General features: G+C 39.7%; 1 pseudogene; it reads left to right on the top strand.

Moving 5' to 3' along the window:
- Nucleotides 1-213: 213 nt before the first annotated feature.
- On the top strand, nucleotides 214-14,125 carry LOC118997157 (focal adhesion kinase 1-like; annotated as a pseudogene).
- Nucleotides 14,126-14,590: the final 465 nt, after the last annotated feature.

Genomic DNA, 14,590 nt, shown 5'->3' with positions numbered 1-14,590 from the left:
GTAGTATCCCTCTTATTTGGGACAGGAATATTTTCTCCTAAGTCTACCTACAATACAACATTTCTGCTTACTTATTTTTACAGCAAGAAGTCTACTAGCTTCTAGCTGAATTCAGCATTGAAATGGGTCTGACAAAGACTGATATGGAATTCTGCCCAATTTTTTTTTGTATTTAGACAGTAGTGAAAGGGAAAATATAAATTTCAACTTATCATGACCAGTTCACAATACAGCAGCCCGGGAGAATTGGAGCAGAAGCCAAAGCCCTGTGCAGTCACCAAACCTGACTCTCAGCGTCAGTTCTTCTCTGTGTTTCGCGAACTGCCAAGCTGGTTTCCAGCTCCCAGTAAAACCAATTTCTCTCTGCTTAGTCCGGTGCTAGGTAAGAGCTGCAGCAGTACCTGGTACCTGGCTAAGGTAGTTCCCCTTCCCTCTACCATGCTGTGGTTCAGTTTATTACAGCTCACCCCTCTAAGTGTGAATCACCCATAGTTGTAGGTGGCTTCTCAGAGTGCTAACTGACATGATGTTTGCAGTGGGTCCCTGACAGGCCTGGGTCCCTGACACTGCTTCCCCCCATCTGTCATCCATTTGACTGATATGTTGTTAGCTGGGTTTTACCACTATCTTCTCACTTACTTTCTTGGCATGCTTTCATCTAAGTAGGATATCTCTTTATCACAGGAAGTATTTTCAAGTTAGTCTTCTGTATATCTGTCTATTATATTCAGTCATTTGTTTCAGTGAGAATGCAGGAGGTGGCCAATAAAATTACAATTTTCTACTCACATCTTACCCAGAAATTCCTCCTATTAACTTCAGCACCGGTGTTGACCATCACCTTCAGATCCTTACTGCTGATGTTTTCCCCTTTTCCTCCTTTTTTAGCCCCCCTAGCAGACTAACATTCTCCCAGAGACATAAAACAAAGTATGCCACACTCAGAAATGAAAAGGCTCTTTTAAATCAGTTGCTACAGTGATTATGGAAGACCTGGCAATCATATTCATGCAGCAAATATTTATTCAACACTAACTGTCCAAGTTTCATGCTAGGCATTGGAAAAATTTTAATACATGTTCTCTTATATCAAAGCATATTGTGGGATAAACAATTAAATACACGAGTTATAATTTACTGTATTAAGAGCAATAAAAGATGTGGTGGGAGATCCTAAACAGTGTTGTAACGCAGATCAAAAAAGATTTCTCAGAGGACTCCATAATTGAATTTAAAAATAAGTAGATGTTGTTTTAAAGAGGCTACTAGGTGGGGATGAGAAAAGAACATTTTAAATGCAGTCAAATCAGTTTCTGCTGTATTACTATCCAGCACCTGTGTTTAATTTCTCCCATGAGCTTCCCCATGCAGCTTCCACATCTCCACCACCCCTGATGAGTATCACCATTCAGATGCCTTTATCTACATTCTCCCATCATTGGGCACAACTGGCTATGCCCTGATAAGTCAGTAGAAAGATTTAAAAATAATGATGGCAAGTTGTCTTATCCCCCAGAGTGACAAGTAGAAATATAGGATATGAAGAAAATGGTCTTCGTGCGGCTTCTCCTGTTTGCTTGTTTTTATTTTTGTTTCTAGTGTTGCTATAGCTGTGAGCACTGGGGGAAGGAGCTTCAAAATCAGATAAGCAGCTCACACTGGACACATCCCCATAGAAACTGGTAAAAGCCAGAGAAAGAGTCTCTGGCTGTGAGGTATAGCAAGATAAGTTCATAGTTGTTCTTTGCTTTTATAAATCCTCAGAACACTGATATCATGGGGCGTGACCTACACAAGAATAAATTCAGTGAAAGGACACACAAGTTTGTACTCAGTCACTGAGCTCTCATGAATGAAATGGAACTTTAGTTAAGCCATGGAAGGTAAATTTTAAAAGGCAGTATGGACCTGAAGAACATTATGCTAAGTGAAATAACCAAGTCAGAGAAAGACAAATATCACATGATGTCACTCATATGTGTACCCTAATGAACAAACTGAACTCACAAGCAAAATAGATGACAGACTCACAGATGACAGGATGACAGCTAAAGTTGGCAGCTAAGGGTGAAGGGAGGTTAGAGGGTAGAGGGCTTGAGCAAAAAGGAAACATGGTCATGGACAACAGTGTAGGGATTTCAGTGGGGAGAGGGGTATAAGGAGACTAAAAGAAAAATACAATAAAATTGTTTAAAATAAAATAAATTAAATATAAATAGGACAAACTGAGGAAAAGTCAGAGGAAAAGAGGATGGAGTCAGATAAAACCTTAACTTGTTCAGAGAGAGTGAAAAAGGAACATGAATAGAAGGATGATTCAAGACTGTGAAGACTGTGGTTGGAAGTATGACTCAGTGCCAAATTGTAGAGGATCTTAATTGTCACATGGGGAAATTTAAATTTTGTCTTTTTTGATAATGTTTGACACTTTTGAGGAAGATAACATTTAAAAATAAAATTTAGGGGAGATGAGTCTACCATGTGTGCATACAGTGGCAAATTTAACCAAAAAATGACATAACATGAGCATTAAATATATTGGTCACTGCCCCATGCTCTACTTTCTCTTCCCTTTGTCTCGCAACACTGCACTCTCCAGTTCTGCCTCCAACTATTTTGTTTCCATTTTTTCTTTACCTTCACACTGCTTACTGACCTCTCTCCCTTTCATTCATTCTTTATTCATCATCTATTCATTTAATACAGATATCATCTACTGTGAGCCAAACACTACATTTGGTTTGGGGGTGAGAATAGTGAGAAAATAGCCATGATTCCTGACAGCTTGGAGTTAAATATAACATACTGCATTGTTCAATCTTTGGTCTTATTCTTATCTAATTCCACCCTCTTATGTGTACAGTCTCACACACTCCCATGATTTCACTGACCCCCTATTCATATCTCCCAGGTGTTCTTTCCTACTAAACTTCAAAATTCATTTTCCACTTGTCAACTATTTTTCTCCTAAATACCTTGTAGATGCCCCAATCTGAACACATCCTAAACCACACACAACATCTTAACAACACTCTCCACACCAAATTCTTCTCCTTCAAAGACCTCTATTTTGGTTAAAACCACAACCCATCCAAATAACACAAGACAGAAAACTTGAAATCATTCTGTTTATTTTTTATTTTTCCTGTGTAACTGCTCTGCAGTCCTGTAGATAACGCTCCAAAATGGCTCTGGAATGAGCTCCATATTCATCACTGGCCCTGGTTTCCTTGCTTCTGATCTCTCACTAGCTCTAATTCTTCCCCCTTTTTCTTCATACAGATACTAATATAAACAATTCTGCAGTTCCCTGTGTAAAACCTTTCTATGCCATCATATTGGTCAAGAAGATTCAAACATTTCAGCGTGCACTTAAGAGCATCCAAAATCTGGGGCCAACAACTTTATTCACTTCATTTCCAACTACTTCCTTCTCTTCCCCAGCTACAACCACCTCCCTTGCACTGTTATACCTTCATCCTTGTTCTGCTGGGAGAAGTTATTCATCTTGCAAAAACAGAGAAATCTTCTTCAATCCCATCCTAGATAGGGTGAAACTTACTCCCTCTAGCTACCTATTTCTCACACATAGCCTGTATTAGACGGTAATGAGATTTTATGAGAAGAGAAATGGGGTTTCAAGTTAGATATACTTAGACTTAGTTCAGATCATAGCCTCACAATTCAATGACTGGGTGACTCGAGCAAGTTGTTTAACCCCTCAGAGCATTAGTTTCTCAGACAAAGAAAGTGGTAAAAATATACCATGTAGAGTTGTGAAAATAAAACAGTATGTGTGAAGTGCTTAGCAAAAGCTTAATAGTTTTAAAACGTAAAGTTGTATTATACTTTGCATATGTGTATGAAACCCCAACATGTGAATCTTAGATGTCATACTTATCTCTGTGTCCATAGCACGCACACACAATAGGTGCTTAGTAAAAATTTAAATAAATAAATAAAAGCTGTAAATTGATTTATAGTGCTAAGATAATCTAACTGAAATTACTTGATAAGTATTTTTCTAAGGAATATACATCCTGTTTTCACATTTTTTGGATAACTCCTTAAAAGGTGTATTCATAGATTTTAGCTTCATGTAAGAAAGTTAAGTACATAACTGTTTCCCTAACTTTTTTTCAATTCTTCTTCCTCTTCTATATTCCTTCATTTAGCCACAATGCTATAGATATTCCAAATTCTACCCATAACCAAATAAATTCTGTGTGCTAAAGTTCTAATGAGATTGACCCATGTTTATTTACCTGGATTTGATAGAACATGTAGGAAATATTACGATGTCCTTTTAAAAAATATTTTGTTTCTTTTTTATTTTTAGAGAGAGGGGAAGGGAAGGAGAAAGGGAGGGAGAGAAACATCAATGTGTGGTTGTCTCTCACATGGCCTCTACTGGGGACCGGCCCACAACCCAGGCATATGCCCTGACTGGGAATTGAACTGTGACCCTTTGGTTCTCAGCCCATGCTCAATCCACTGAGCTACACCAGCCAGGGCTTACAATGTCCTTTTAAAGAATATCATTTCTAGTGTATCTTAGTTCAAATAAAACAAAAGTCAGCTCTCTACTTCCTAGAACAAAGAAAAAAAACTGTGCAAACAACTCTCTACTCACAACATCACACAAAAGTAGCCCCTGTCAAAATCAAAATATTGTGCTGTGATTAACTTTGACTTCTAAAACGGTCTCAATAAGTTTATGTTTGTCTGTTTTTTGTTCATTTATTCCACATGGCAAGAATGACATCATCCATCCACTCATTCACTATCTATAGAGTGACTCCACATATTAAGAACTTCATAAGTGTACTATACTCATGCACAACAGAGTTTGTATTTTCCACAATGTCTAAAGTTAAATTTAACTTTTTCTTTTTTTATCCTCATCAGAGAACACACTGGTTTTAGAGAGAGGACAAGGGAGGGAGAGAGAGACATCAATGTGAGAGAGAAACAGAGCCTCTCATATGTTTGGTCCCTGACTAGGGACCAAACCTACAACCTAGACATGTGCCCTGACTGGAAATTGAATCTGAGATTTTTGGTTTATGGGATGATGCTCCACCAATTGAGTCACACTGGCCATGGCTAAAGTTAAATTTAGCTTTTATTATAATTCTATCATGTTAATTATTTCATTTTCCCTCTTTGTGTAAGTAAAATTATTTAAATCCACAGATGTAAGGAATGTTGACCCTCTCTTGTGTCTTCACAGAGGATCAAAACCTTCATAATCTATTATTTGAGTGCTCTCATATGGTGCTTTGAAATGTGAGCCAGCATGTGTGTTTACATTAACATTAGCTTCTGGAAAGTAGAAACTCCAGCCTGCAGAAAAAGTCACTAACAATATCATTTACTAATTGGCCCCCTCATGTACAAGAGGGGGCCAATTTGTGAATACCTGTATTTATTCAACATATATATTTTAAGCTCTTTTCCATGTACAGTGTGTGAGGACTTGAGGACACAATACTGAGCAAAACATAAGAGACTCTACCCTCGTGGAGTTTATGGAGAAACATCCATCAAATCTTCACACTCAGAAAGACATAAAGCTATTAGTGTAGTAAGTGCTACAGTATCAAGGGATATGGCACAGTGGAAGTGTTTAAGAAGCCTGAGTGTTCAAGTAGGAAATCTGACTAGTTTCAGAGGACAGTGACAGGTTTCTCCATGGAAGCGTTGATTGATTAGAACTGTGAATGTAGAATAACTAAGCTGGGCTAATTTTAGGAAAAAAGACACAGAATTTCCAGTGATAAGGAATAGCCTGCCCAGGGACTCCACGAAATATTTCTGCTGGTTTTCGATGGGCAGTTTAAGCTGTGAGTTGTGATTTATACCTACCTTTACTGAATGTAATTAATGACATTCAGAAAACACTGATATGATACAGTCTGGGTTTGTTCAGTGAAGAAATAGCTCTTGTTGTAAAGGGGCCCTGTGTAATTTATATTTTGAAGGAAATAAAGGCAAATAGTGGAAGAGACATTGGTTTTGATATCACATGGACCTGGGTTTGAATTTTGGCTTACACAATTACTAGCTGAGTGACCTTGGGAATGTTGTTAACCTCTGAGTTCTACTCAACACATTTTTTTAAGATTTTATTTATTCATTTTTAGAGAGAGAGGAAGGGAGAGAGAAAGAAACATGAATGTGTTGTTGCTTCTCATGCACCCCCTACTGGGGACCTGGCCTGAAGTTATTTATTAGGGATTAAAAATGACATACTCTATAAATATAATTGTAACACCACAAATTTTAACCATATGAGTAAATAATAACCCTACCAAAAAGATTTATTTGGGGCCCTCAAAATTAATTAGACAGTTTTTAATTCAACACTAGAACATACATAAATTCTTTTTATTTTCCATATGAACTATTACTTTACTTCTTTTTTTTTCTGCTAAGAATCCTGACTTCTTTACACTCATGTTTATGTTGTCTTTATATTTCTTAAGTTATATTGATTATGCTATTACAGTTGTAATTTTCCCCTTTTGCCGCCTTCCATGGCAATCCCACTCCCTCAGGCAATCCACCCACTATTGTTCATATCCACAGGTCATGTGTATAAGTTCTTTGCCTAATCCACTTCCTATACTGTATTTTGCATCCCATGGCTATTCTGTAACTACCTATTTGTACTTCTCAATCCCCACACCTCTTCACCCATTACCTGCACCACCACCCTTCCTATCAGGCAACCATCAAAATGCTCTCTCTATCATGAGTCTGTCTTTGTTCTTGTTTGCTTAGTTTTTTTTTAGATTCAATTGTTGATAGACGTGTATTTATTGCCATTTTATTGTTCATAGTTTTGATTTCATTTTTCTTAAATAAGTCCCTGTAACATTTTATGTAGTAATCATTTGGTGATGGTGAACTCCTTTAGTTTTTTCTTGTCTAGGAAGCTGTTTATCTACCCTTCAAGTCTAAATGGTATCTTTGCTGGGTAGAGCAATGTTGGCTGTGGGTCCCTCTTTTTCATGACTTTAAATATCTCTTGCCAGTCTCCTCTAGCTTGCAAAGTTTTTTTGAGAAATCAGTTGTCAGTCTTATGGGGGCTCCTTTGTAGGCAACTAACTGCTTTTCTCTTGCTGCTTTTAAGATTCTCTCTTTATCTTTAACTCTGGCATTTTAATTATGATGTATCTTGGAGTGGGCCTCTTTGCATCCATATGGTTAGGAACCCTCTGTGCTTTTTGGACTTGTATGTCTATTTCTTTCACCAAATTAGAGAATTTTCCTTTAATTATTTGTTCAAATAGATTTCCAATTTTTTGCTTTTTTCCTCCTCCATCTGGTACCCCTATGAGGTGAATATTGTGTTGCTTGAAATTGTCCCAGAGTCTGCTTGTACTATCTTTGTTTTTTAGATCCTTTATTCTTCTTCTTGTTCTGATTGGTTGGGTTTTTTTTTCCCTTATGTTCTAAATCATTTAGTTGAGTCTTGGCTTTACTCACTCTACTGTTTTTTCCCTGTAAATTGTTCTTTATTTCGATTAGCATATACTTCATTTTGGACTGGATCTTTTTTATGCTGTTGAGGTCCTCACTAAATTCTTTGGGCATTCTTGTAACCAGTGTTTCAAATTCTGCACCTGATAGATTGGTTATCTGTATCTGTTTTAGTTCTTTATCTAGAATTTTGGTCTGTTCTTTTATTTGGGCCATGGTTCTTGGTCTCCTGATTTGGGCAGCTGCCCTGTGTTTATTTCTAAGTATTAGGAAGAGCAGTTATGGAAATGCTCCTTGTCTTCGGAGCATTTCCTAATATAGTAGGTGCTGTGGGGTCCAGTGGCACAGCCTCCTCAAGCTGACCCAAGCTGGGACTCAAAGTGTGCCCTTCATGTGGGCTAAGTATACCCTCCTCTTGTAGTTGAGCCTTGATTGCTATAGGCATGCCAGTGGGAGGGATTTGCCTAGGCCAGTCAGCTGCAAGGACTGGCTGTGACCACTGACCACCAACCTCTGCCCTCTGTAGAGCATCATCTGTGCAGGGGTAGGGTGGTGGTTCTCCAGCATGGTCTGTAGCTATCCACTGGGTGTGCAAGCTCTGGAATTTCCTGTGTGGTATAGGCCAAGGGCATCCCCCACCTGTGCTCTGCCTGGGACCACCCTTTCTGACCTATAAAGAAATCTGAGATGGCTGCTATGCGTGCTGGGCTTAAAAGTCCCAAGGGAAAGGTCTGCTGTGAGTCTAGGCTGCCTGCTGCTACTGCCAGGCCTGGATCCACTTAGAAACAGTACAGGTGCTGGGGGCTCACTGAGACTGGCTTTTGCTTCTTTGAGAGGATTTAGGAAGTTGTGAAACATGAGCCAAGACCAGCCATTCATATGAAAAGCAGCTTGGATGGGCCCATAATTGGGTAGAATGGAGTCTCTGGAAATCTATAGGGTGAGGAAAATAGTCTATCTGGACAAAAGCCATCCCCCAGCTCTCACCTTGATGCCAGACACTTCAGTTTCTCCTTTATACCACTGATGCATTTGAAGATGCTACCCCAGTGCTGGAGCTCAGAGGGAGTGAGTCGGAGTAAGTGAGTCCATGTGTGCATTCTTTAATAGAAACTGCTTGGGACTCCAGAAGTTTCTTCCACTTACTCAATCCCTGCTGAATTTTGCAGCCAGAAGTTATGGGGACTTATCTTCCTGGCACTGGAAACCCGGGTTTGGGAACCTGGTGTAGGGCTGGAACTCATTGCTCCCAAGATATCCTTCCCAAATTTTTATCCTCTGAATGTGAATGTGAGACCAGCCTGTTTCATGCCTCCACCCCTCCTACCAGTCTAGATGGATGTGATTTCTTTAATTCTATATTTGTCACATTTCCATTCAGCTTGATTTATCACAGTTCTAAGTGATGGTTGTTCTGTAGTTCAGTGGTAATTTTGATGTAGTTGTAGGAGGTGGCAAACTGTGTTCACCTATGTGGCCATCATAACCAAAAGCCCAACAAATTCTTCATACTGTAGGAGGTAAGACTCAGTGCCTAAAAAAGTGGCATAAGCAGTAAAATCTCAGACATTTCTCTTAGTAATATTTTTTTATATATCTGTTTAGGCAAGGAAACAAAAGACAAAAATGAATAAATAAGGCTATGTCAAACTAACAAGATTTTGCACAGCAAAGGAAACTATCAACAAAATGAAAAAACAATTCACTGAATGAGAGAACATATTTGCCAATGATACTTCTGATAAGGAATTAATAGTCAAAATTTATGAAGAATTCAATCAACTCAATACCAAGAAAACAAACAATCCAATTAAAAGATGAGCAAAGGACCTGAATAGACACTTTTCCAAAGATGTCCAATAGACATATGAGAAGATACTCATATGTCTATGAGCATCAGAGAAATGCAAATTAAAGCCACAATGAGATATCGCCTCACACCTCTCAGTACCGCTATCATCAGTAAATCCACAAATGACAAATGTTGAGGAAAGGGGAGCCTAGTGCACTTTGGTAAGAATGTAGACTGGTACAACCACTCTGGTAAACACTATGGATTTTCCTCAAAAATTAAAAATGTAACTGCCTTATGTCCCAGAGATTCTACTTTTAGGAGTAAATTGAAGAAATCTAAAACTTTGATTCAAAAGAATATATGCACTGCTGAGTTCATAACAGCCCTATTTATAATAGCTGAAATTTGGAAGCAGCCCAAGTACCCATCAGTAGACATGTAGATAAAAAAAAACTGTTGACATTCACATAAGGGAATACTACTCAGACATAAAAAGAAGGAAATCTTACCTTCCGCAACTGTGTGTATGGACCTAGATGGTATTATGTCAAGTGGAAAAAGGCAGAGAAGGACAAATGCCATATGATTTCACTTACATGTGTAGTCTAATGAACAAAATAAACAAACAAAATAGAAACAGGCTAATAGATACAGAGAACAGACTGACAGATGTTGAGGAATGGGGGATTGTGGGTTGGGTAAAATAGGTGAAGAGATTATGAAAGAAAAAAACAAAGCTCACAGATATAGACATCAGAATTGTGATTACCAGAGGAGGGAGGGGGACAGGTAGAAGAGGATAAAGGGAGAATACGTGGTGATAGAAGGAAACTTTACTTTGAGTAGTGAACAGACAATATGATATATAGATGATACATTATAGAATTGTACACTTGAAACCTATTTAATTAACCAATGTAACTCCAGTAAATTCAATACAAATTTGTTTTAAAATAAAAATAAATAAAAATCTGGCATCCAATTGAAAGAGAAATTTGTATTGGAGGCTCTTATAAATAAAATAATGGAATATGACATTATATTAATTAATGGACAAATGTGGGAAATTTATATAGGTGGCCATCCAATACCACCCTGTAAGAAAGGCCTTCTGGCTTATTTCACTTAGAATAATATTCTCCAGGTCAGTCAGGGAAAGACAAATACCATATGATTTCACTCATACGTGAAATCTAATGAGCAGACTGAACTAATAAGCAAAATAGAGACAGACTCATAGATGGAGAGTGAGATGACAGCTAAGGGCAAGGGGAGGTTAGGGGGTGGAAAGGATTGAGCAAAACAGAAAAATGACTCAAGGACATGGACAACAGTGTGGTGATTCTGGGGGACAGGGGGCATAAGGGGACTAAAATGTAGTGGAAAATACATAAATTAAAAAAGGACAATTTTTTGTACATCTAGTAAACACACCATGTGTTAATAATCTGTCTACCATATCCATGTCTGCTCTCTAATGGGACTTGACCTACAGTGCTCATAGAGAAACTGGAGGACACTGTACTATCGGTCTTCACCTCTCTGTAACCAGATTGGTCTGAGTTCTCTTACTGCTATGAAAAGAGGAAAGAAAAGCTAGGAGTATTCCCTTTAAATCATCATTTGACAAGTTATTGTGGCCTTCTGAACTGATAGGACAGGTACCCAGCATCTAGCAAAATAATGGCAGCTGCTCTTCTAGACACAAACTTGAATCATTCAATGAATTGGAGTACCAAGACATTGCTGGGTACTGGTGTGGAATGTTCCCAGGAAACCAAGGAGAGAGTGCTATAGGTCTTTCACTATTTTGAAAGCAACAGTGAGCTGACCACTTAAGCCAGTATTGTCAGGCATGGAGATGCTACTGAAGTGAGGGGCATCATTCAGAAGACAGTGAACAGTCAAAAAGTAAAGCACATGGCCTGCTACAGTTTTTAGCTCAATCACCTGTGATCAGAGGAGGTCCACTGGCTACACTTAGAATTGGTTGTCTCCAGCCTGAGGAAAAAGTATGAGCTCACACACCCACTGAAGGAGTGGAAATATGAATTGGGAATTCATTATTTGACAGAAGAATTTCTAAACCAGTTTACAAAAGACTAGTGAACTTCAAATTTCCTCTATCAGTAATTGAAGAGTCATTAAATATTAGTGATAGTTGACCAAGTGGTCCAAGACATTGCTTTGAAATTGGGTGCTGGTGGGGAGGGAAGTATAGTGAGATAGATGGTAATGGGAAAAAATGCAGTAGGAAATAAAGAAGAAGTTAGGTTACAGCAATCATACTGGGAGATGCAGGGCAATACACTAGAAAAGAGGTCTAACTATAAAGTATGAGAAAAACATATTGGTTTGAAGCAATTTTTTCCTAGAAGTTTACTGGATTCTTTCAAGGCCAAAACTAAGAAAACTGATCTAATAAAAATTTAAGCAGTTTGCCACCCTTAATAGAGAAGAAAGTATTCTGAAATTCTTTGCTGTCCTTTGCCCAGTGTAGATTTGATAAGGAATGCTTCAAGTGTGCTCTTGGTTCAAGCTTGATTATTTCAGTAGAGCTGGCATTCAGCCCCAAGGAAGACATTTGTTACCTAATGGACAAGGGCTGCAATCCCACACATCTGGCCAACTTCAGCCAAGTGCAGAGCATTCCATAGTCTAACAGTGAAGACAAGGGAAGAAAAAAAATGCTACCACTAAAAATAGCAAGTGCACCTGAGCCTCTGACAGTGACAGTACCATCCCTAACCATTGCCATGAATATGGCTGACTTGATAGAGGGATATTGCCAGCTGGTGAGTAGAGTCACATAGTCTCTTACCATCAGACCCCAAAAAGAAAGCAAATGGGCTTTGCCATCAATACCAAAACTGGCCAAGAGCCAAAAGCAAGGCGTTCAGACACACATAGTCTCTGTGTCAGAAACAGATGGCTCTGCTGGGACCACACACAAAGAAGATACATCATGCCCTCAAACCAGAGCCTGTGAGATTCAAAGAGAAAGACTAGAGCTTGGATGATGTATTGGAGAAGGCTGATTTGAAGATGTACGTCAGGGCATTTACATGAGCTTAGAGAATCCAGCTTTGGTAGTCACAGTTAAAATGTGTAAAAACTGCACTTTGGACAGCATGAAATAGAGATTCCTTCAAGAAGCCTTAACAATACATCAGTTTGCCCCATCCCTCATATTGTGGAGCTGATTGGCATCATCACCAAGAACCCCATCTGTATCATCATGGAGCTGTGTCTGCTCCAAGAGCTGAGGTCATTTTTGCAAGTCTGGAAGTATAGGTTGGATCTAGCATCTTTGATCCTGTATGCCTACTGGTTTATTATAACTCCTGGGTACCCGGAGAGCAAAAGATTTGTGCACAGGGACATTGCTGCTCAGAATATTTTGGAATCCTTAAATGATTGCATGACATTAGGAGACATTGGATTATCCCAATATATGGAAGGCAATACTTACTAAAGCTTCTAAAGGAAAATTGCCTATTAAAAGGATGGCTCTGGAATTAATTATTTTTTGACATTTTACATCAACTAGTGGTATGATGGTATTGGTGTATGTATGTGGGAGATACTGATGCATGGTGTGAAGCCTTTTTAAGGAGTGAAGAACAGTGATAATATGTGTTGAATTGGGAATGGGGAAATGTTGCCAATGCCTCCAAATTTCTCTCCTACCCTTTAAAGCCTTATGATAAAATGCTGAGCCTATGATAAAATGCTGAGCCTATAACCCAGGAGGCAGCTTAGGTTCACTGAGCTCAAAGTTCAGCTCAGCACAATCCTGGAGGAGGAGAAAGTTCAGCATGAAGACCAGATGAATACAAAGTCCAGAAAACAGATGTAGAAAACTTGGGACTCTGGAGGGTCTGATGAAGCACTACCCAAGCTTGGAAGACCTGGGATTCTTAGTCCCAGGTGTAGTGAAGGATTTTATTCCAGCCCACAGCACATGGTACAGACCAATCATTACCAGGTCTCTGGCTACCCTGGTTCACATGGAATCACAGCTATGACTGGCAGCATCTACCCAGGGCAGGCATCTCTTTGGGGTCAAGTAGATTTGTAGAATCACAGACCACAGAAAAAATCAATATGGCAGCTCAATGTGAAGGACTTTGCAGTGCTGGGCCAATCTACCAGCAGAAGGAGATGGCAGAAGATCAGCTCTGGCTGGAGAAAAAGAAATTTCTGAAACCTGATGTGTAGCTCTCTTGAGATAGCATGGACTGGGGAAGCAGGAGTCCCCAGGGCCCAACTGGAAGCCAACACACTTATTGTCATGTGAGAAAACCAGATCCTGCAGCTCTGCCAAATAAGCCATGGCACCTTGGAGCACCCGGCCACCTAGGCAGGCTCGCAGACTCAGCAGCCCAGGGGACGGTTACAAGGATGTCAAGCCTCAGCCCCAGGAAATCAATACCCATGCCCACTGCCAACCTGGACCATGCAGATGACAGAGTACGTGGTGAGCCTAGTGAAGACCCTCGTGGAGATGTCTAATAAGATCCAGCCAGCCCTGCCAGATGAGTATGTGAAGGACATATGTGAGTATTCCTCACCCCATGGTGAAGGAAGACAAGTTGGCCCTGCAGACATTGTTGGCCACTGTGGATGAGACCATCTCCACCTTGCCAGCCAGCACTCACTGAGTGCTCATCAGTGAGATGAAGCTGTCCCAGAGTATGTCTTAACCAGCCTCCATCAGAACAAAAGCAGATGCTGACTGCTTCACATGCCCTGGCTGTGGATGCCAAAAACTTACTGGTTGTTACTGACCATGTGAGACTGGTAATGCTGGGGCAGGGGAGACCAAGGAGTCCACACTGAGCCCTGTATGCCCCCCTCCAGCATTTCTCCGAGTCCCACCAGCAGCTGGGGACTCCTGTCCTTTTCACCCGCATGGACACCACCACCACTTTGGACTGAAAGCTAGTTGGAAATCTCTCATATTAGTTTAACCACATTTTGATCAGGGTTCATTTTTTGTTTTATTTTTTGAATTATGGTGTTCAGAAAAGTCTGGCACTTAAAAGATGGCATTTTTCTGGGAATGAAAGAAGCTTTCAGGGATTATGATGAAGGGATTGTAGGATATGTCTTCACAGAAATGGCCAGAACTGGCTGGGCAGCAGAGAGGATGAGAGGAGGTCCCAGAAAACCCAGAGGGCTGGCCTCTTGTCCACCACAGAACAGTGTCCAGACAGGAATCTTTGTAGTTGTTAGAACACTCTTCAGTTGCAATATGCTAATGCCACTTTACAAAGAAAGAATATAAAAGTTTTGTATTTAAAG

Source organism: Sturnira hondurensis, unplaced genomic scaffold (genome assembly GCF_014824575.4).
Source record: "Sturnira hondurensis isolate 20B ecotype Veracruz unplaced genomic scaffold, ASM1482457v3 Scaffold0012488, whole genome shotgun sequence".
NCBI lineage: Eukaryota > Metazoa > Chordata > Mammalia > Chiroptera > Phyllostomidae > Sturnira > Sturnira hondurensis.
This window is presented reverse-complemented; position numbering and strand designations above follow the sequence as displayed.